General features: G+C 43.5%; 6 non-coding genes across 6 annotated transcripts; all 6 read left to right on the top strand.

Moving 5' to 3' along the window:
- Positions 1–11,058: 11,058 nt before the first annotated feature.
- On the top strand, positions 11,059–11,131 carry TRNAT-CGU (transfer RNA threonine (anticodon CGU)). The gene has a single exon. It is a non-coding gene; the product is annotated as a tRNA-Thr (tRNA).
- Positions 11,132–11,514: 383 nt separating this feature from the next.
- On the top strand, positions 11,515–11,587 carry TRNAT-CGU (transfer RNA threonine (anticodon CGU)). Its single transcript has one exon. It is a non-coding gene; the product is annotated as a tRNA-Thr (tRNA).
- A 383-nt stretch (positions 11,588–11,970) lies between these two features.
- TRNAT-CGU (transfer RNA threonine (anticodon CGU)) lies at positions 11,971–12,043 on the top strand. The gene has a single exon. It is a non-coding gene; the product is annotated as a tRNA-Thr (tRNA).
- Positions 12,044–12,426: 383 nt separating this feature from the next.
- TRNAT-CGU (transfer RNA threonine (anticodon CGU)) lies at positions 12,427–12,499 on the top strand. Its single transcript has one exon. It is a non-coding gene; the product is annotated as a tRNA-Thr (tRNA).
- A 383-nt stretch (positions 12,500–12,882) lies between these two features.
- Positions 12,883–12,955, top strand: TRNAT-CGU (transfer RNA threonine (anticodon CGU)). The gene has a single exon. It is a non-coding gene; the product is annotated as a tRNA-Thr (tRNA).
- A 383-nt stretch (positions 12,956–13,338) lies between these two features.
- TRNAT-CGU (transfer RNA threonine (anticodon CGU)) lies at positions 13,339–13,411 on the top strand. Its single transcript has one exon. It is a non-coding gene; the product is annotated as a tRNA-Thr (tRNA).
- The last annotated feature ends 10,274 nt before the right edge of the window (positions 13,412–23,685 follow it).

The following is a 23,685-nucleotide window of genomic DNA, read 5'->3' as shown; positions in this document are numbered from 1 at the left end:
ATGACGTTCAGTGGTTTCACGTCATTTACCCTGGTTATCTGCAGCATGATCTCATAACAGAGAGAACTGCAGGGGTGGCTAAATTACAAAAAGGACTGGCCTCCAAGCGTTTAGGCACAAAGACTTTGAGCAGGTACGTATGCTATTGCCCCTTCCCTCATGATTTCGCTATTGCAACAGTTCTCCCCTCATTTTGAATGCACACATTATGTTTCATTCTCAAGATTTTATTACCTATATAGTTACCTCGCTTTTATGGCGAGAAATTTTAGGCCCCTTTCCAGCCGCGTAGCTACAATTATTCACACTCTTAATCGTGCCCTGGCGCTCTTTGGCCATAAATTGACCCTTGCGCCAATATACTTGACATATCATCATCAAAAGTAAAAGTATACCCGAAATCCTTCAGTTTGGCACAAGCTCTGCAAATTCTGAAAAAAAAACACCCTGTCCTTGTGTCACTTCACTCAATTATATGCACACTATACGCACTCAAGCAACATGCCGTAGTGTGCTGGGCGCCAGGGCTCCGGGAGATCCAAGGCAACGTGATGGCGGACCACCTTGCAGCATCCATCCACGATAGCACTGACAGTATACCCATATCTATCCTGGCCTTTGACCCTAAACAATTTTTCAAACGAAAGCTCAGGAATTACTGGCAGAATATCTGGGACAGACACAATCAAAACAAACCACACGTTATAAAGCCACACCTTGGAAATTAGCCGCCAGTATTAAAACTCACGTCGTGCACTGGTAACACATATGGCACTCAGGATTTGACACACACGTACACGACACAGTCATGCCTTTTGTCTGGTGGCAATCCATCATTGTGTAGCAGATGTAGTAAAGCACTAACGGTGTTTGACATTGCAATTCAGTGCAAGAATTTTCACACTATTAGAAGACAACACTTTCCAATGCTCTACCAACAACAGATACCACTTCACTCTGCGATGTTCGTTAGTAGGCAACCACTTTTCATTTTTAAATCTGTGATGGATTTTTTTCAAGAGAGGCTCACACTTTTTCTTGTAATACACTCAGGCATCGCGACCTCCTAAGAGAGATTGATGCTGTGGTGGCTACATTGGGAAGCACCTGCCTCGCGGCTCTTTAACACAAGGGCGCTGATGAGACACTTATGCAAGTGTTATCCTCACCATGATTTTATTACCAGAATCAATGGCCACTCATTCTCACTCTACATTTCACGTCACTGGTAGGATTTCATTACTTCTATTATTTACCCACCTATCGGAGAGAAATTTCAAGGCCCTTATCGAGCCACTCGTCCCGCGGGGGTGTCTGCGCAAGCAGGTGTTTAATGTGCAGTGACACCACGGACCCGAGCTAACTGAGGGGGGATTCGACTCCATCCCACGTCTAGCAATGCGTGGCTAAGCTGTGTCCGGAAAAAAGGGGGATCCGGGGGGTTGAGCCGACAACGGGTGATTAGACCCTTAAGGCCACATGGCAGAGGGAACACATCCCCTTGGCCCCGGATTCACGTAGATGGCACCCCTCGGCTGACCCAAGCAGGGGAAATCGGCAGTCACCTTTTCCGATCTCTCTCTCCCTACATCTTCGTCTTTATCTCTCACTTTTCATCTGTCCTGTCTTCTACTCTATTCTGTTTACTTTCAAACTTCCTGGCGGCTAGCGTTAACCCTGTGGAACTAGCCTACCTTGGTCTAGGCGCATTAAGTTATAGTAGCGTTGTAGGGCAGGTTTTAGCATGCACAAACTTGTAGCGTCTCCTCATTGGGCTCTGTGGTGGGTGGTTGACAACGCCTCTGAAGAAAATTAAATAGGCATGCATAGAGTTTTTCCCCTGTTAAGTTATCGTACCGCCTTAAAGCGCGTACACACCGAATAATTGGCTTTTTCAAACGACCAAATGGAAACTTCCCTCATTTTTATGTTATACACAGTGAGCAAATGGCAAGCAAGCCAGAACTGTATCCTCCTTTTTAGTAGCTAGGTGTCTTATAGAAACCCTTCGGGCTGGGTACAAAGTTACCGAAATGGCCAGCGGAGACCTCCTCCTCGAAGTTTGAGAAAAACAGTTTCAGGAAGCTACGCAATCTTTCAACGTTTGGTGACACTCCGATAACTGTAACACCACACAGATAAATGAACACAAATAGTGGAGTGGTATGTGACGCTTATTTGCTTGGCATGACTGAAGCGGAAATTCTAGAGGGATTTAAAAGCCAGAATATGACCAATGTACAAAGGATCATCATCAGAAGAGACAACCAAGAAACACAAAAAAACACGTTATACTCATGCTGGCTTCAAGTAATCTGCCAGAAACTATTATAGGTGGATACGTGAAGACATCGATCAGGCCGTACATACCGAACCCTCGTCGTTGCTCTTAATGCCAGAGGTATGGCCATAGCTCTAAGAGCTTTTGTGGTCGCCAGGCATGTGGAGGATGTGGTGTCCTACACCACGTGTCTGAAGACTGCAAAGAACCGCCACACCGTGTAAACTGGAAAAGAACCCATGCCGTATATTCACGCTCCTGCGCATACTGGAAGAAAAAAGGATATTTTAAGGAATCAAGGAAAAGGATTTCGCCATTTTATGCCCACCATATGCTGATGCTGTGCGTTAGGGCGCACTGCTGCACCAGCCCTCGTCACTCCTTCGGCCCACGCATACGGAGCCGGTGGTTGTGGCACCTGCCCCAAAGGCAGCTGTAGTCCCGATCACTCCACCTTCTCCCGAACAGAGAATGGAGACTCCAGGGTCGTCAGGTCTCAAGGCCTCACTAACCAGGTGAGGCCCAAAATTCGAACTACCAGCTCGAACATGCAGGCATCGAGTGCCTCTGAGCGGGCAATGGATACATCGGTACCAATGGTGCCAAAAACGCGGCGTGGCTTCTCGGAGTGCACCAAGAAAACAAAAAAAGCAGATAAAAAGTGCCTGGTGACGGCCTTGTTACGTGAACTCAATCTCCAGGCCTAAACAGCCACTCGCTTGTCGTACACACAGCACTATTTTAAATTCACCATGAACACTCAAACTATTATATAGAATTTCAGAGACCTTCTCAGAAAACTTGACGACGTCCAATAACTTTTACAGGAACACTCACCAAAATTGTTTTGTGTACAAGAAACACACCTAAATTCAAAACTCACCAACTTCATTCGTAAATACGTTATTTTTCGAAAAGTCTATGATGATGCCATGATATCATCCGGAGGTGTTGCCAATATAGTGAATCAAGGGAATGCACGCACACACTTCCAACTACGATCATCTCGTGAGGCACAAGGCTGTCCGAGCAGTGCTTTTCGACAAAGTGATCACACTTTGCACTGTTTACGTACCTCCGAGCTATAACCTACAAAAACATGGCTTCCAGTTCTTAATCTAATAACTTCCGAACGTTTTGTTCTCCTTGGAGAGTTTAATGCCCATAGAAAGCTATGAGGTGACTCTCGTTGCGATGCGCGAGGTCGACTGATTGAAAAGTTCCTTCTCTCGTCGAGTGCGTGTCTCCTAAATTGAAATAACCAACCTATTACAATCTCGCTAATAATACCTACTCCTCCATAGACCTAAGCATAATATCGCCGTCTTTTGTGCCTCTACTCTAGCGGAAAGTCGTGAGTAATCAGGACAGAAGTGACCACTTCCCTGTAGTTTTGAGCACAACTACAGCAACTGAGTGTCCACAACGTGTACTCAAATGGCTCATAAACACAGCCGACTGGAAACAGTTTGATATCATCGCTCGTTTAGGTTGGAGTGATATGTGTACTTTGAGCATCGATGTTGCTGTCATGCACTTCACAGCATTTTTTAATAATGCTGCAACAAAATGCATCCCACAAACAAATGGAAACCTTAAAAAACGGCAGGTGCCGTGGTGGAACTCTGAATGCCGAAACGCGCGCAAACAGCAAAACAGAGCATGGAGGTTACTTTAGAACTCACCAAAAGTCGCAAATCTTGACAGATTTAGGAAAATAAAGTCTTTAGCAGGAGAGAACGTCGAAAGGCCAGAAGAGAAAGATGGCTGAAGTATTTGTCAGGGATCAATTCATACACACAGGAGGCTAAAGTCTGGAACATGGTTGGTAGGGTAGCAGGAAGACAAGTACACACACTCCCACTCGTAAACAAACAGGTTGGTACCTTGGAAGATCAAAAAAGCACTTGTGCTCGTTCTCTTAGTCCATTGTGACCCCCTTTTTTGCGCTTTAGTTGTTTAGGAGATTGAATACAACTAGCCCGCTCCCACATGTTGGTTCAGTGAGAGGATAATTAAAATGCAGTCATCAGCGTTTACATTAAACTTTACGAGTGAAGTTGACACAACGAAATAATTTTTATAAAAATTGCTGTTTAGTTACTTCAAGAAACATGAAATCATTGAAAATGTATGTAAAAACTTAGCTAAATTTGTGCAGGTGAGCACATTTCTGTGCAAGGCCGTGTTGCAGAGACTTATGTCTTTTCTGGAGGTATTGCAGGGGACAGTTTTCTGCTTAGAGGTGATGGATAAAAAACCCTGCTAATGAAAAGAGCAAGCAATAATGTAATTCTCGAAGAACGAAAATACGGATATAAGCTGAATCACACTAATTGAGTAGGTGAGCACAGGTATCAGAAGGCAAATAATCTCAAAATATGTTACAATACAGGCAACGTTTCTCAATTTTTGCATCACTCCAGTCTGTCTTTTCTCAGTGGAATTTCTGATAAATATCAATGTAAATCAGCAAATTATATAGGTTACTCAAGGGGCATTCTATCTCCGTCATGGTAATTCGGCACAATGAGTGTGCATGCTATTACGATTCAGTGCTGCCGGCTGGAATGCAGAAGTTGACAGCATTGCTTGGTTTACTCACTGAAACGCTTCAATGATGTGCAAAAAGTTCAGAAACCGTCGTTTAAAATTATCATTGGCTAAAGCACATTATAAAACTTGGAATCAAACATTATAGGTTTACTCAAGTTGGTGCTGTGAACCACGAAGGCCAAACCAGGATTCCTCAGTGCAATGACTACAAATTAATATAAAATGAAGCTAAACATCACCAAAAAGCTGCTGCAGGTGCTTAAAAAGCATGGTGATATTTCTGCTGAACTGACCAACACTGTAGACCTACTACTTAGTGCATCATCATTCATCATTGAGAACTGAGATGGCATTTGAAGTATCACTATAAAGCAGGAAAGTACAGTATAACTGGTTGCACAGCCGTGCAATCAAGCACTGTGTTTTGTGAACATCATGGACACCTAGCAAGCCCCAGGTGATAGAAAATCATTGTCGTTGGTTTGCTAGAGCTGGAATCAGGTGCTTTAAACTGTTCAGCGCTTTGAAAGTTGTTATAGGATGAGACGAACCCTGCGGAACCTTCCGGCAGTAAGGTGGTGTTTTATGGAAATTCCGATGATACCACGTCTAGTCAGCTGGAAACACTTTTGTCGAAAAGAAATACACGTTGATACGTGCATGAAATTCTTCCTACAACTCTGTGTCAATGGCAAACTGCAGAGGCTCAAGCACATATGGAAGATGCGCAGTTGACATATCATTCAGATAGATGCAAGTTTGCATTCATATACCCGAAAAGAGTCGCATTTCAACAAACTCCAAAAGCTTACGCACAGCAACAATATAACCAGTTAAAGCTGGGCTAAAAGATTTTCTTAAATGTCGTGCATTTTAGGCAATTTCAAAGCAAAGATTATGAGAGAAAAATAAAAGACACGTGAAAGAAAATTTTAGCACAAAGGCAACCCCAAAAAGAGTTTAGAAATGTGTGACTAGCGTTGTTTTTTTTTTATAAGTCGACTTCTCACAAATAGGCACTGAAAGCACATAGTGAGGAAAAGCAGCGCACACTATTAGAAGTGAACAATAAAATATTGCTTTTTTATAACCAAAAAGAGATTTAAGGAGATCTGTCCGGTATTATAAAGCGCTTTCTCAGCAACATACGTTTCGTTCACCTCAGCGACATTGCACTCCATGTTAGAGATGAAAGATTTTTTTGTAAAGCTACTCTAGAACATAATTTGAAAGGGCTAAAGGGCCAGTAAACAGGCTCCGAATTTTTGAAAACCAAAAAACAACCTCATTATTTTTACAGCAGACTACGGGGATCACAGTTTTCTAATATTACAGTGCTGTTCGCCAAGCTGACCCCGTTTTGAAATTATTTCCGTGCCTGTTTCCCTCGCCTGAGCGATCCTCTTCATATGCGCACAGTGAGAAAAGCTCGACCATGGGCAACGTTATGCACCAATGAACTTGTCCATTGTTTCTTTGACCTACGAAATGGCGTCTTGGCTCGGAGGCGATGCAGTTCCAGCCGTGCAGTACCCATTTTCGTTTCTCTGTGCTGCCTACTGCCGTTTCGTAGAGCATCGAATTCGGGGAGAAGCGGTATTGACTTGTCACGTTGCCTGATTGGGGGCCTATTCATGACGGCTGCTTCTTTCCGGGTGACTAGCAACCATGCAAAAATTTGAAACTGGCTGAAACAGAAGTTCCAAGCCCTAAACTTCCTTATTATAGCATGTTTTCGCTAAACTTTGTGGCAGAATGCTCACAAAGCACAACTGCTATTCACAAAATTCTTGTGGCAGGATGTTCACGTAGCAAAAATGAACATATTTGTCATTATTAACAGCTACTTCTTCAACAGAGAAGGGTGACCAGTCGCAGCAGAAAAACTTGAAACCGCCTGAAACAGATTTTCTAACCTCTGTGAATTCGTAGTTCTACCGCATGGTCGCAAATCTTTTGCATGTTCACTTAACAAAATGGCACTTAATTTTCTTCAAGTAAATTTCTGCACTTCAGTGTTGTTCACTAGCCTTTTAAATGAAGTACACTAAAAACGTGCCTGTACATGCAGAAATAGCGCTCATACTCCAAAAACCAATTCTTCGACAGGCCTATAGCCAAGAACTTTTTTCAGAGAGTGGGAGGGGAGCACTTGCTGAAAGTACGACTGTTTCAGTCAAACTGCCATTTTATTGTTTCTAGCAAAATATTCTCATCTATCAAAACTTTAGGGGGTAGCTAGGGTGGCTAGTTCCCTGCCCCCTTGTGGCCACAGGCCTGCCCTTCTATTTATATCTCTAAGTGAATGAGAACTGACTAATACCCCTGTCATACGAGAAATCCAAGAAATTTGTCACACAGGAAAACTAATGCTATTTGAAGAAAACATTTTCTGTCGAATGAGTTCTCGAAGCTCACTTGAAATTGATGTAGGACCAATAAGTAGCCTCAATGCAAGGAACTAATGTGAAAATTGCTGTAAACGTATTCATTTCCAATTTATATCACTTGTAGATATCTTGTTCCTTACTAGATCAACCTATTTTTGGTTTCATGACATAATAGTGTGTGCCATTTTTTTTGTCCGTGGGACGTCATCTGTGTTTGCATTGTCATTTTTATTTCACAGCTCTGACCAGCCTTCTTGATGAAGAGGGCTCCTATAATTTTGTGTGCCATTACTGTGCCTGTACATAACTTCCGTCTCATGAAAATGAGGGGTGAATTGCTTTTTTCAGTGGGCAGCTGAACAAAAACGATAGAATTGGCATTCAATTAATTGTTATGCTGTCTCCAAGCGTTTTTAGGCATTAGGTCATTTGCAGATGTATGCAAGTCCACCGAGATTTCGTAAAGAACAACTCAACCATATGTCAAAAACTGATTATCGTGTTTCGTGCTACGTTCCATTTTTCGTGAGGTAGGACTATTTTCGCGTTCATTGTGAATGACAGGACAAACATTTCGAACATTGTTAGGCACACTGAAGACTACCTGTACGCCGTAGTGGGCACAAAGTTTTTTTAAACTTTGGGAAAGCTTGTATTTGAAGCTTGCTGCTGCCATGCCCTGTTTTCGCTCATTGTGAGATTTCGATTTTATGTGAACAATAAATGTTGTGTCAAAGTTTTCGATAAGTTTTGATACGCAACACTGAACGATATCTATGCTTTTTTACGTCTCTGAAATAAATATATACGGCAAACATAGCCCAAATAACAATGTTTCCCGAAATTAATGCGCATTGGCACAATTGCCACTTTGCACACATACTTGAAAACTTTAATGAATTCAGTAAAAAGCATTCGAAGTATTTCTGGAAAAAATTGCATCCGTACAAGCAGTCTATAGAAAACACTTGAAGAAGCAAATTTTTTTCAAGGAAACCCCGTTTGATAAGACAAATTAAAAAGTTGTCTCAATCTTGATGGAAATTTTTGTCGAGAGCATTCATAACAGTGATTTCGTGGTTTCAGTTTATCATATGTCATGATTTGCTTGGTAAATGAGATGTAACGGGCCAAAATGACTCTTGCTGTGTTTTCACTTCAGTGCCTTTTATGGTTGTTTTAAGCTCATTGCGAGTACCCTACAGTACTAATTGTTTTTCTGCAGTGAAGCTTCACCCTAGAGGCCCGTTTCCAGAAGAATGTATTTTTAAATTTATCTTGTGTCGAGTGCCTGCCCGTGTGGGTTGCTGCCGTTCTTCGAAAGGGTTAATTTTAGACAGTTATAGGCTACTATTTCGCCAACAAGCATCAAAAGGTGGATACCACGGTTCCAAGATATCAATCGTTTCTTCCTGAAGAAATGCCTGGTTTAGCTGATCGTAGTTCTCATACCTAGACAGGGTTTCCTGGAGACAGGTTAAGCAAATCAAGCAGACATTTCTTATTTGAGCGTATATTTATATATATATATATATATATATATATATATATATATATATATATATATATATATATACGTAAAAGAGGTGTATAGCTAAGGGCTCAGTTTTCCGTGTTTTAACAGAATAATGTTGATGAAATCAAACAAAAATGATGCCAAGGAATGTATCGCGAAAGTATAGGGCAGATTATTAGGCCGATTTGTAAGGTAAATGTGAAGAAAGCAAAATGTGTGATAACTTGCCGTGGGCAGTAACCAAACCTGCGACCTTCGAATATTGTGTTCGATGCTCTAACACTGAACTACCACAGCCACTATCCTCCCCGCCAATTTATAGTGTATATATGTAAATTTAAACGTGGGAGTGTCAGTCAGCGCCATCTGTAGCCATGGCGACGAGCGTGGCACACTCGTTTATGAGCCTGTGTGGCGTCACGTAGCACGTGAACGTATTACGAGCTCGCGCTGACCAAAGGCCCCTCGTATAAGAGCTAAGGCACCAAAGTACGAGACCCTCGTTGATGAATAGGGAAAAGAAGTGTATACGTAAGGGCTCGTTTTTCTGTGTTTTAACACATTATTGAGATAGAAGAGACAATGTTGCCAGGGAAAGTATAGGGGAGGTTATTAGACCGAATTGTAAGGTGAATGTGAAAAAAGAAAAGTGGGTGAAAAAATAACTCGCCGTGAGAAGAAACTGAACCTACGACCTTCGAATAACGCGTTCGATGCTCTATTACTGAGCTACCACGTCGGCCATCCTCCATGCCACTTTATTGGGTATGTATGTGAATTTCTACGTGAGAAGGTCACTCAGTGCCATCTGTACCTAAGGCGGCGAGAATGGCACACTCTTTTATGAGCCTGTGTGGCGTCAAGTAGCACGTAAGCTTATTACTAGCTGGAAGCTGACCAATAGTCCTTCGTATGCAATCTAAGGTATCACGTCTGCCAGTACGAGCCTCTCGTTAATGAATAGGAAAAAGAAGTGTATACTTAAGGGCTCGTTTTACCGTTTTCAACACAATAATAACGAAATATAAGAGACAATATAGCCAAGAAAAGTATAGGGGAGGTTATACGATTGAATTGTAATGTAAATGTGAAGAAAGAAAATAATATATATATATATATAAATATATATATATACATATATATATATATATACATATATATATATATATATATATATAATGAGATATAACAGACAGTAATGCCAAGGAATGTACAGGGGAAGTTATTAACATTAATGGAATGTAAATAAGAAGAAAGAAAAGTGGATGAAAAAATTACCAACTGTAAGCAGGAATCGAACCTACGACCTTCGAATTACGCGTTCGATGCTCTAACCACTGAGCTATTACAGCGGCACTCCCTCCATCCACTTTTTTGGGTTTATCTGTGAATTTAGAAGTAGGAGCGACAGTCAGCGCCATCTATAAGCCAAACAACGAGTGTGAAAACACTCTTATGCGCATGTTTGGCGTCACGTAGCACGTGAACTTATTATGAGCGGGCAGCTGATTAATTGTCCCTCTTATACAACCTAAACACACCAAGTCTGCCAGTACGAGACCCTCGTTCAATGAAATAAGGGAAAGAAGTGTATACCTAAGGGCTCGTTTTTCCGTGTTTTTAACACAATAATAATGAGATATAACAGACAGTAATGCCAAGGAATGTACAGGGGAAGTTATTAACATTAATGGAATGTAAATAAGAAGAAAGAAAAGTGGATGAAAAAATTACCAACTGTAAGCAGGAATCGAACCTACGACCTTCGAATTACGCGTTCGATGCTCTAACCACTGAGCTATTACAGCGGCACTCCCTCCATCCACTTTTTTGGGTTTATCTGTGAATTTAGAAGTAGGAGCGACAGTCAGCGCCATCTATAAGCCAAACAACGAGTGTGAAAATACTCTTATGCGCATGTTTGGCGTCACGTAGCACGTGAACTTATTATGAGCGGGCAGCTGATTAATTGTCCCTCTTATACAACCTAAACACACCAAGTCTGCCAGTACGAGACCCTCGTTCAATGAAATAAGGGAAAGAAGTGTATACCTAAAAAACGAGCCCTTAGGTATACACTTCTTTCCCTTATTTCATTGAACGAGGGTCTCGTACTGGCAGACTTGGTGTGTTTAGGTTGTATAAGAGGGACAATTAATCAGCTGCCCGCTCATAATAAGTTCACGTGCTACGTGACGCCAAACATGCGCATAAGAGTGTTTTCACACTCGTTGTTTGGCTTATAGATGGCGCTGACTGTCGCTCCTACTTCTAAATTCACAGATAAACCCAAAAAAGTGGATGGAGGGAGTGCCGCTGTAATAGCTCAGTGGTTAGAGCATCGAACGCGTAATTCGAAGGTCGTAGGTTCGATTCCTGCTTACAGTTGGTAATTTTTTCATCCACTTTTCTTTCTTCTTATTTGCATTCCATTAATGTTAATAACTTCCCCTGTACATTCCTTGGCATTACTGTCTGTTATATCTCATTATTATTGTGTTAAAAACACGGAAAAACGAGCCCTTAGGTATACACTTCTTTCCCTTATTTCATTGAACGAGGGTCTCGTACTGGCAGACTTGGTGTGTTTAGGTTGTATAAGAGGGACAATTAATCAGCTGCCCGCTCATAATAAGTTCACGTGCTACGTGACGCCAAACATGCGCATAAGAGTGTTTTCACACTCGTTGTTTGGCTTATAGATGGCGCTGACTGTCGCTCCTACTTCTAAATTCACAGATAAACCCAAAAAAGTGGGTGGAGGGAGTGCCGCTGTAATAGCTCAGTGGTTAGAGCATCGAACGCGTAATTCGAAGGTCGTAGGTTCGATTCCTGCTTACAGTTGGTAATTTTTTCATCCACTTTTCTTTCTTCTTATTTACATTCCATTAATGTTAATAACTTCCCCTGTACATTCCTTGGCATTACTGTCTGTTATATCTCATTATTATTGTGTTAAAAACACGGAAAAACGAGCCCTTAGGTATACACTTCTTTCCCTTATTTCATTGAACGAGGGTCTCGTACTGGCAGACTTGGTGTGTTTAGGTTGTATAAGAGGGACAATTAATCAGCTGCCCGCTCATAATAAGTTCACGTGCTACGTGACGCCAAACATGCGCATAAGAGTGTTTTCACACTCGTTGTTTGGCTTATAGATGGCGCTGACTGTCGCTCCTACTTCTAAATTCACAGATAAACCCAAAAAAGTGGATGGAGGGAGTGCCGCTGTAATAGCTCAGTGGTTAGAGCATCGAACGCGTAATTCGAAGGTCGTAGGTTCGATTCCTGCTTACAGTTGGTAATTTTTTCATCCACTTTTCTTTCTTCTTATTTACATTCCATTAATGTTAATAACTTCCCCTGTACATTCCTTGGCATTACTGTCTGTTATATCTCATTATTATTGTGTTAAAAACACGGAAAAACGAGCCCTTAGGTATACACTTCTTTCCCTTATTTCATTGAACGAGGGTCTCGTACTGGCAGACTTGGTGTGTTTAGGTTGTATAAGAGGGACAATTAATCAGCTGCCCGCTCATAATAAGTTCACGTGCTACGTGACGCCAAACATGCGCATAAGAGTGTTTTCACACTCGTTGTTTGGCTTATAGATGGCGCTGACTGTCGCTCCTACTTCTAAATTCACAGATAAACCCAAAAAAGTGGATGGAGGGAGTGCCGCTGTAATAGCTCAGTGGTTAGAGCATCGAACGCGTAATTCGAAGGTCGTAGGTTCGATTCCTGCTTACAGTTGGTAATTTTTTCATCCACTTTTCTTTCTTCTTATTTACATTCCATTAATGTTAATAACTTCCCCTGTACATTCCTTGGCATTACTGTCTGTTATATCTCATTATTATTGTGTTAAAAACACGGAAAAACGAGCCCTTAGGTATACACTTCTTTCCCTTATTTCATTGAACGAGGGTCTCGTACTGGCAGACTTGGTGTGTTTAGGTTGTATAAGAGGGACAATTAATCAGCTGCCCGCTCATAATAAGTTCACGTGCTACGTGACGCCAAACATGCGCATAAGAGTGTTTTCACACTCGTTGTTTGGCTTATAGATGGCGCTGACTGTCGCTCCTACTTCTAAATTCACAGATAAACCCAAAAAAGTGGATGGAGGGAGTGCCGCTGTAATAGCTCAGTGGTTAGAGCATCGAACGCGTAATTCGAAGGTCGTAGGTTCGATTCCTGCTTACAGTTGGTAATTTTTTCATCCACTTTTCTTTCTTCTTATTTACATTCCATTAATGTTAATAACTTCCCCTGTACATTCCTTGGCATTACTGTCTGTTATATCTCATTATTATTGTGTTAAAAACACGGAAAAACGAGCCCTTAGGTATACACTTCTTTCCCTTATTTCATTGAACGAGGGTCTCGTACTGGCAGACTTGGTGTGTTTAGGTTGTATAAGAGGGACAATTAATCAGCTGCCCGCTCATAATAAGTTCACGTGCTACGTGACGCCAAACATGCGCATAAGAGTGTTTTCACACTCGTTGTTTGGCTTATAGATGGCGCTGACTGTCGCTCCTACTTCTAAATTCACAGATAAACCCAAAAAAGTGGATGGAGGGAGTGGCGCTGTAATAGCTCAGTGGTTAGAGCATCGAACGCGTAATTCGAAGGTCGTAGGTTCGATTCCTGCTTACAGTTGGTAATTTTTTCATCCACTTTTCTTTCTTCTTATTTACATTCCATTAATGTTAATAACTTCCCCTGTACATTCCTTGGCATTACTGTCTGTTATATCTCATTATTATTGTGTTAAAAACACGGAAAAACGAGCCCTTAGGTATACACTTCTTTCCCTTATATATATATATATATATATATATATATATATATATATATATTTATATATGTACAACGGGAATGGTCAGTTTCCTTGGTTTCAGCCAGTGCGTCTTGCAGTGTACAGCTAGTTCGGGCTGCATCACGGCCTTTGACGACCCTGCCGACGCCGCCGTAGGTACAAAGGATCAAACATCGGTGACTAACGTTTGAAGAAGTACACACCATTCAGTACTTCCCTGCACTAAAGGCCAGTCTTTTCATGAGCGAACGGTTCCACCGGTCAGCGGGGGAGTGCGGCGCCCGTTAATTTGCAGTTACGCCGGGTCGCAAAAATGGCAGTCTGTGACAGCATGTGTGCAAGCAAACAAACAAGTTATCTACATTCCGATCTTCTTGTTACCGTTCGCACATTCAGCTTGCTGGATAGTTTCCTCGTAATTGCGAAAGGATAGAAGGGTTGAAGCTTGAGCTAGCTGGGTTTAGTTTTTAATCGACTCTTGAAACATAGAGGGATGTTTAAACGAGGAAGTTTTTCCTTCTCGGCAACTTGCAAAATTCTGTGAGGACTTGTTCTGGGGTCACATGAAGTTCTCGATGAATGCTGAGCAGTGCTAGTCTGGTCAATCTGTCTGTCGTTGCTCATATGATTTCGAAGGTAGCTCTTCAGCCTTCTCAGTGTGGAAAAAGTCCGTTCCGGGGTCGACGTCAACACGGGTAAAGTCACCAGGATAAAAAGTAGGCTGTGGTTGTTCGGAAAAAAGTCGTGGTTGCACATCTCTAAGGCCTGTAAAGCACAAGCTGGGCGATTCTTTTCTTCGATCTGGCAGCATTTGTTCACCAACAGTGTGAACTCTGCTTCGATGACATTAGCCGAAGGAATGTCGCCAAGGTAAAACTGCACTGCATCAGCAATATCAGAAAGGTAGCCCATGCGCAGAATTTTGGCAGCAGCATGGTAAGGCCAACCACGACCTTCTTATGGGCATCGAACCGGTCTTTCAATTGATTTTCGAAGTCAGCCAGCAAAGGCTAATACACAATCCTCTGGTAGTACTCTTCGGCAGTAGCAGAAGGTACGTTGCTTCTTCGCATCTGCCTTCCAGTGATGCGTGGTAGGGCCATCTCAACATTTCTGATCTTCAGCAAAGAGAGCGACTTCAAAAAAGTCTTATTAAACTCCGTTTCCGCACTAGCCCTTTTTGTGGAAAGAACGTCTATAACACTCTTTACGTGATCGCACGCTTGAGCCAAGTCACAGTCAATTTTTTAAGAAACTTGCTAAGTGGCAGTGTCAAAGAGAAGAGGTAGCTACCGATCTGAAGCGAAACGACAAACTCGGGCTTTGTAATGGCATTGAGCAGTTGAGAAGCTTTTGATGAAGTATCAGATGACGCGGCCTCTTCTTCTAAATATTCGAGGAATTGTACAATAGGCACGTACAGTTCACGGAAACGCTGAAGTGCATCGTGACTCTCTACCCACCTTGTTTGGCAAAAGGAGAGAACTGATTTTCTTTTTTGTGTTAAATCTTCTACTTTGTCTCGCAGTGGGTTCGTCCTCAGTGGCGAAGCTCTCACAAACGTACAGGTTGAGGATACAGTTCCCAAACAGTGTGGATTGTTTGCATGCGTGAAGCAGAGCAAGGTTCAACAAGTGGGCGCTACTATGCACGTACAACGCTTTGGGCGCTGTTTGACGAATGAAGGCTTGAACACCGTTAAAGTGGCCGCTCATTGATGCCGAGCCGTCGTATCCTTGCCCACAAAGTAGGTTCAGGTCAAAGCCATGAACTCTAAGGCTGTTCAGGATTGTGCTCGCCAGCGCCTTGCCAGTGAGATCGTACACGGGAACGAAATCTACAAAATCTTCTTTAAGAATGGGCACCTCGACGTGTCGTGTCCAACGTATCTTAAACATAGGGAAATGTGGGCGGTGCAAGATATTTCAGTGGCCTCGTCAGCTAGAACTGAAAACACGAACCTGAGTTGATGTTTTCCACTATCTTTCTTTGTATGATTTTACCACAGAAGGTGATCAACTCATTTTGAATTTTTGGGCTCGTGTACAGCGCATTCGACGGAGATGTTTCCATGTGAGCTCTCAAGGCGACATCTCCACATTTTGCTCTCATTCTAAGCCGTGCGCGGAAATATCCATCATTTTTGAATGGCAGCACTTAGACATATTTATCGGACCAGAGTCGTCTGTGCCGCGAAGCGGTACTTCTTGCCTGCCACAGAAAAGGATTGTTTCTATTACTGGCAGCAAGTTCTTGCGGTTTTCTTCCGCCTGCTTTTTAAGGCCGTAGTCAAGTTGTGTTAAGATGTCATGCTGTGAGCGGGACCGAACTGCTAAAAAGTTATCCGATAGCGTTATTAGAGGTTTTTAGTTTGACGTTTTTACGCTCCGCTTAGCAGCTAAGCGGAGCGGGAACGCGAGTGCGCATGCGCCCTCCGCTAAGGCCTTAAGCGGGTTACTGGAGCGGGGAGTACGGTCCGCTTACGAGCAGCCTAAGCGGAGCGCGGTGCGTCGCTGCCGTTTTTGCAAGCGGAAGGGCGACAACCCGCGCGCCCTCTCTCGTGCGTGCACCAACTTTGCTCATTTCAAGATGGCTTCCTCCGAAGATGGCATGCTTTCCGCGAGTGCTGCAGCTTCGCCGTCACCTGCCCAGTGCAAGCCGCGAAAACACAGTTTCAACGGTGAAAAATAAAAACGCCGCCACCACACACGCATAAAATGCGCAAACAACACACAGTGAATGCTTGCAATGGATCTGGAACGGAACCTTGCTGGCTTTTGAGCGGCTACTATCAAGTCAGAGCTTGCTTCTTTGTCAAAAAAATAGGCGGTTAAAACATTAAAAGTGGATATCTAAATACTTCATGAAAAGATCATTTATACGTTATTGTTTTGCTTTGTATACGTGAAAAAAATGTTTTTTATTTTGTTTACCGACGATGAAAACGACCAGAGGGCGCTGCAACTGCGAAAGATCCGCTTCGCTGCCGGCAACGAATAACTAAAAGAGGAAAATCGGCCGCCGCTCCGCTGCGGCTTCGCGGGTGCTCCCGGAGCGGACCGTACCACAAAAACGCCAAACTAAAAACCTCTGTTGACATGGCGTGATAACTGCTAGATGCGTGGCTCTTAAAGGCGTCCATGGCTTTCTTGTAATTCGTGAACTCCTTAGTTACAAAACAGCCCAAGCACTGGTGCTCCCCTTTTCCTGCACACTCGCTTGCGAAGACTACGCAATATTTGCATAATGCTCCTTGAAGCTTCTCTGAATAAACAAACCATGGGTAACGATCTACCCAGTGAGGTTGGAACTTCAGATTCCTTTTCCCTGTGGCTGGATAATCATAGTCAGCCGGAGGGGTCCACGGATTGAGCAGCAGCTTCTCCATCGTCTCTGGATCAATTACAGTATTGCTTTTTGAAACAAACAGTCCGAAGTCGAAAATATTCGCACTCGTCGCGCAGAGAAGAGGCAAACCAGAATGTGTAGGTGCCATGCCACTCAACTTCCTTGGGCGTTGCCTAGTGGTAAACGCGTCACTTTGCCCAGCGTTGACTGTAGAACAAAGATCACTTGGAGTCGCACTGCGGCCACCATCATTTCCCGGCGGCGCATGGGTATCCTGCTTGTGTTCGTTCTCAGGTGATTCATATAAACCGGTGCATTCTCCTGAGTCGCTACAGAAGTTCGGACGCGCTTGGCTTTCCACCAGTGCTTCGGAGGGCGAAGTGCATCCTTCGAAGGAGGCGGTTCTTTTCCGTCCGCTTCATCGGTTCGAACTTTCTCTAAATAAGACGCAAGACTCCTTTGCTTCGTTGTTGCAGAGTGTCTTTTCATTTTGCTGCCGCAACCCTGTGCACGCACACAGAAGTGTCCAGTGGCTCCAAAATGACGTTTGCGACTGCTTCAACTGCCTGGCGTGAACGGTGGGCGAGTTTTTTTCCTCTCTTATCCACTTTAGAGTAGCTAGAATGTAGAAGTGTGATGAACGCGCCGGCTCTCACGTGGCGCATGTGTTTTCTGAACGCCGCTACAGCTGGTGTGCATGCAGGCCCATTATTGTACTTCAGCTGCAGCAAACTGGATTAACGCTACTTAAAGACCTTTTCACAGAAGACTCCACGGGCACTGCATACTCCCCTAATATACGTGAACCCCCAAGAATGTACTGCCGAGACATTTGCACTCCCGTAGTACAATCCAGAAAGGAGGTGTTGCTCCGTTCCTGTGAAAAAGTCACCTTTTCACAGACGGCTTCCCGGGCACCTGCATAATTCTCTCTGGGCTGCACTAATTAAATAGCCATGACCCCCGAAAAATGCACTTTGTAGGCTGTGACGTCAGCCTTTGTACTCCCGCGCGCAGCCCAGCTTGGCGGCGTTTTTTTTCTCCTGTGAAAGTTGACCGCTGGTGCCGGATTGTGTGCCGGCTGTATCCTCGCTTTGTGCGCTTTGTAGGGAGGCGCATATACCGTCTGTGTACAGAAGAGGTAGATTTCCTTGCGTGTGGTTAAGGTTGTTCGAAGTTACTTGGATATGCCAGCGTTTCAGTAGATGTCATCTTCGATGATTCGTTTCGGTGGAGAGGACTACAGTTTGAGAAAAGTTTGCCCTGCCGCCTGCGTCCTCGGAATGCAACGCTGAGTTTTTCCGCTTAGGGGTTTCGTTCCCTGGCAAATTTGCACACGCCGTGTTGGTGTTGCCGTAGCTGTCGAACTGTTTACCTTCACAGAAGTAGACGCGCTTTTCGTAGGAACCCAAAGCCGACACGTGCGGTCCGCACAGACGGATAACTTCTCCAGCGGCAATGCACAAGGAAAGCATCTGGAATCAATAAAGGAGCTGCTACGGTGTGAAAGACGAAAAAAAAGACTCGAAGGAACGCAAGGGCGAAGTGCAAAGCTGTACAAATAGGGCAGGTGCGGGAGAGGGAGCGCTGAGGTGTTCTGGTAAAAGGGTAGGTTTGAAGAAAGGAAGAAGAGGGAAGCAATGCCAGGAAAGTTGCAGTGTACCTTTGGCAGCTGGTGGTCGCTGTGAAGGCGTGTAAATATTTTAGTATCACCCGAAAAGAGAAACATCAAAAAAATTTCGGGGGGGGGGGTCAGAACCCCCTCAACCCCCCCTCCTAGTTACGGGCCTGACGCTCAGCTTGACAATGCAGCAGGTAAGTGACATAGCCAGAGAGGTGGAGGGGTTGGGGGTTGGGGTTCAATTTCTTCCCGAAATATTTCGTCCCCCCATCCCCCTGCCACTTACCCAACCCATCTTTGTTTTGTTTTTTATTGTTCACTTTGTGCTAACGTGATTTAGAAACTAAGCACTGCTACTATCACAACCTCATTTCTGGGCACTTTAACAATGAATAATGCCTGCATACGGAAAAACGTGTCCCCGTGTTTTGTGAGATTTTGGGCAGGAATCTCGGCCGGGAGTTTTTTAAGTTGGCTCGGCGACGAGACTAATGCTTAAGTAGTGGTCATATTTCTACTCGCCGGAACAGATCTCGCCGTAGTCCATCACTACGATGATTGTTAATTGGCAGAGGTTAGTTTTAATAGAAGAAGCCAGACACAGTTCCAAGGTCTGATAAGCCACGTTACAGCATATCACAGGGTGACTCTTCGCACGTGTGCTAAGATAAACTCCGGCCAGAAAATAACATTTCTGCCCTGCCGCAGTGGTCTGGTGGCTGAGGTGCTCGGCTGCTGACCCGCGGGTCGCGGGATCGAGTCCCGGCTGCGGCGGCTGCATTTTTGATGGAGGCGGAAATGTTGTGGGCCCGCGTGCTCAGATTTGGGTGCACAATAAAGAGCCCCAAGAGGTCGAGGTTTTCCGGAGCCCTCCACTGCGGCGTCTCTCGTGGTCGTGTGCTGGTTTTGGGATGTTGAACCCCACATATCAATCAATCATGAGAATAACAATTCTGTTGAACTTTCGCACGTTCTGCTAACATCTAAACACACACGCACACATGCGCTCGACAAATATTCGTTTTATACACCTAACTTGGCTTGTATGTATATACAATATATTTATACGTATCTTTACTATGCCCTAATAGCTAAAGTGAGCTCTGCACATATCTACCTATAACTTTAGCAATTTGGGTTCTAGTAGGGTCAGAGTGGTGTCTATTTGTTCGTAAAGATACAAGGAGTTCAATTGCTACAAATACTGCTATTACAAACGAAAATTTTAAATTTTAGGAGCGGAAAAGCGTGTGAATCTGTGTAAACAACTACAGTCGGACCACGTGTTTTTTACGATCGCTTGTTGCTTTGTTAATATTCTACCAGGAAACTTCTTACTTATAAAATTTAATGTCCTTAGGGTAGACCTGACGCTACTGAAGTGTGATCAGGCTAGGTTTAATAGTTCCAGAGTTATTCCACAATCAAAATTAAGCCTAATCACTAAAAAGATTAAATTGTTGATATCACCTCGCAAACGCATTTAAATTTTATCCGCTTAATATAATAATAAACCGCACCCCTTAGGCTACCAGGAGGCCCGATTCCGTACACCGTAGGCCCTTAATTAGGGTGGTAACCAGCAAAAGGCTCATTTCATTAAAACAATATTTCAAAAGGAGCTATAAACGCCACTGAAAAATAGCTAATATCTTCTTTTAAAACACAACAGTGCGGTTTTTTTCGCGTAAAAATAATATTGATAGCTTAAGGTAACCGGAAGATACAGAGTTAGAAAGAATATAACGAAAACCGCTAATAAACGAGTAGCACCCGCGTCTTCCCTCGCTCAGAGGAGTAGGGCGGCTCAGTGCTCGGGAGAAAGGTACGCCCGTCAGATCAAAGTCTTGAACCACGTGCTTTTTATCTTTTTTTTTCTAACGATCGCTTTTAACTTTGCTAATAACCTACCGGGCAACTTCTAACTCATACAGTGCAAAGCCCTAGTTGTAGACCTGTCGCCGCTCAGGTTTCATCAGGACAGGAGTAATAGTACCGGAACTATTTCGTGACCAAAATTAAGCCTTTTCACTAAAAAGATTAATTTGGTAACATCACCTCACAAACAAACTTAAATTTTGTCCGCTTAATATATTAATAAACAGCACCCAATAGGCTGATCGGAGGCCCAACTCCGTACTCTCTAGACCCTTAATTATTGGGGTAATCAGCAGAAATGTCATTTCATTATTACATTTTTATAAAAATAACCACAAACTTCACTGATACACCGCTGAAACCTACATTTAGAACATAACAATCCGGGTGCGGCGATGGCGTAGTGGTTAGAGCATCCACCTCGCATGCAAGAGGTCCGTGGTTCAAATCCCGGTGCCGCGCAGTTCCCAACCGAAAAAAAAATCCGCGTGTGGATAGAACTGCATTAAGAGGCCTGGGGTGCGGCCTCACCGGTAACCACCGCCGGGAACGCACTCCCTCACCAGAGAAGGATTGGTCACCCTGGTGCAGTATCTGGCCACTACCTCCCACATGCCTACGTCAAATAACTCACGGCCCTCAGTTCTCAGCGGCTGCGAAGCAACTGACCAAGGCGGCGATCAGATTTGCAACGCAGCAGAGGGTGCTAAGAATCTCTGGACTACAGGCCGCCATTGGAACCTGAACTTGGCAACGTTTAACGCTAGAACCTTATCTAGTGAGGGAAGTTTAGCTGTACTATTCGCGGAGCTAGAGGGTGTTAAATGGGATATATTAGGGCTCTGTGAGGTTAGGAGGACAGATGTGGCCTATACTGCAACAGAATGGGCACGTCCTTTGCTATCGGGGCTTGGCAGACAGAAGAGAACTGGGAGTGGGGTTCCTAATTCACAGAAACATAGCTGGGAACATAGAGGAATACTATAGCATTAATGAAAGGGTGGTAGGTATTGTAATTAACCTGAATAAAAGATACAAGATGAAGGTAGTACAGGCTTACGCGCCTACATCCAGCCATGATGACGCTTCAGTTGAAAGCTTCTATGAAGACGTGGAATTGGCAATGAGTAAGGTAAAAACACAGTATACTATAGTGATGGGCGACTTTAATGCAAAGGTAGGGAAGAAGCAGGCTGGAGACCAGGCAGTAGGAGATTATGGCATCGGCACTCGAAACGCCAGAGGAGAGCTACTAGTATAATTCGCAGAACGCAATAATTTGCGGATTTTGAGTACCTTCTACCGCAAACGATAAAACCGCAAGTGGACATGAAGGAGCCCTAATGGCGAAAACAAGAACGAAATAGACCTTATAATGCACACCCAGGAATAGTGCAGGATGTGGAAGTGGTTGGCAAGGTACGATGCAGTGACCATAGAATGGTACGGTCTCGAATTCACCTAGACTTGAAGAAGAAACGACAGAAACTGATACGCAAGAAGCCAATCAATGAGCTAGCACTGAGAGGGAAAGTACAGGAATTCAGAGTGTCGCTACAGAACAGGTACTCGGCTCTTAGTGAGGAAACCAACCTTAGCGTAGATACAATGAATGATAATCTGACAAGTCACATTACGGAGTGTGCAGTAGAAGTTGGACGCAGGGTAGTTAGACAGGACACTGGCAAGCTTTCCCAGGAAACGAAGAACCTAATTAAGAAGCGTCAAAGCACGAAAGTGTCAAGTACAACAGACAAAATAGAACTGGCAGAGCTCAGAGCTTTCGAAGCTGATTAATAGACGTAAAGTATGCGATGTAAGAAGGTATAACATGGAGAGAATTGAACACGCTCTGAAAAACGGAGGAGGCGTCAAAGCAGCGAAGAGAAAACTTGGGATAGGCAAAAGTCGGATGTATGCACTAAGGGACAAAGAAGGCAAAATAACTACCATCATGGATAGGATAGTTAAAATAGCGGAGGAGTTTTACAGAGATCTGTACAGTAGCCGAGACAACCATGACCCTAATACTATAAGAACTAGCAGTAACCCAGATGACACCCCAGCAGTAATGATAGAAGAAGTCAGAAAAGCTTTGGAGAGCATGCAAAGAGGCAAAGCTGCTGGTGAGGATCAGGTAACATCAAATCTGCTGAAAGATGGAGGACAGATTGTGTTAGAAAAACTAGCCACCCTGTTTACGAGGTGTCTCCTGACGGGAAGGGTACCAGAGTCTTCGAAGAACGCTAACATCATCTTAATACATAAGAAAGGAGATGACAAGGACTTGAAGAATTACAGGCCGATCAGCGACAAAAGTACTGCGGAAAACTTTTTGTTATTCTCCTTTCTACCCAGTACAGTTGCTAGAGCTTCTCTTGACTACTCCTTGCAATGTGCAGAAGCGCCACCATTAACTCGAGCCTTCTATCAGTAAAACAATACTATAGCAAAAAAAGGAAGAACACGCAAGAAATGCATATCCTACACTGCTGAATGCTATGAGGAGAAGCCCTGTATAGGATTTACGGCAGATGACATTGATTACTTGACAACGACATTTTGCAGTTCTTACATATAGCTCGGTTTTTTACCACAATTTCTGGGATTATAAAGTGCAATTAGAAAGCTAATTTACCCTTGGACTTCTCTGAAAATAAATTACCAAAAAAATGTGCATTGCTTCCTCAATACTCAAATCGGCTGCGAACAGTTACGCCCTCATAATTAAGGGTAGCGATAAAATTAGGTCAGCCTAGGGTTAGTTTTGCCTAGATACTCATGCAATAAATTGTTTTTGGGTGTGTTTCTATTGCAGCCTATGCATGCTCCTTGTGCAAACTGAGTGTGTGAGAATCCCGGACTAGCCTGTCACCAATGGTAGCTCGTAGAAAAGTTGGCTGCATATGTACAACCACTGCACAAGGCTTCTATTTCTTAAGGAAAGGGAACTCCACTGAACCACCTGGTTGCTTTATTCAAGTACCTCGCATGTTCAGAATGTTTAAAATTAAGCCCTTTGATTTTCTTTTAAAAAGTCAGTGCCGTAAGTTATGTGTGTAAAAGCCACCTTTTGAAGCCACATTTAAAAGCCAACCCGTAGCACTGGCATAGTTTCTTCCTAGAATTAAGGTGGTGCTGAGACTCAGATTGAGCAGTCAATGGCTGTATGCTCTTTGATCAGCTTAAGCCCGAGGTAGATCAAAAAAAATTTTCTGAGTCTGAGTCCAAGTGAGTCCAGTTTAGGTAAAAAATATTGGGAAGCCA

This window comes from Rhipicephalus microplus, chromosome X, assembly GCF_043290135.1.
Source record: "Rhipicephalus microplus isolate Deutch F79 chromosome X, USDA_Rmic, whole genome shotgun sequence".
In the NCBI taxonomy this organism is placed as follows: Eukaryota; Metazoa; Arthropoda; class Arachnida; order Ixodida; family Ixodidae; genus Rhipicephalus; species Rhipicephalus microplus.
This window is presented reverse-complemented; position numbering and strand designations above follow the sequence as displayed.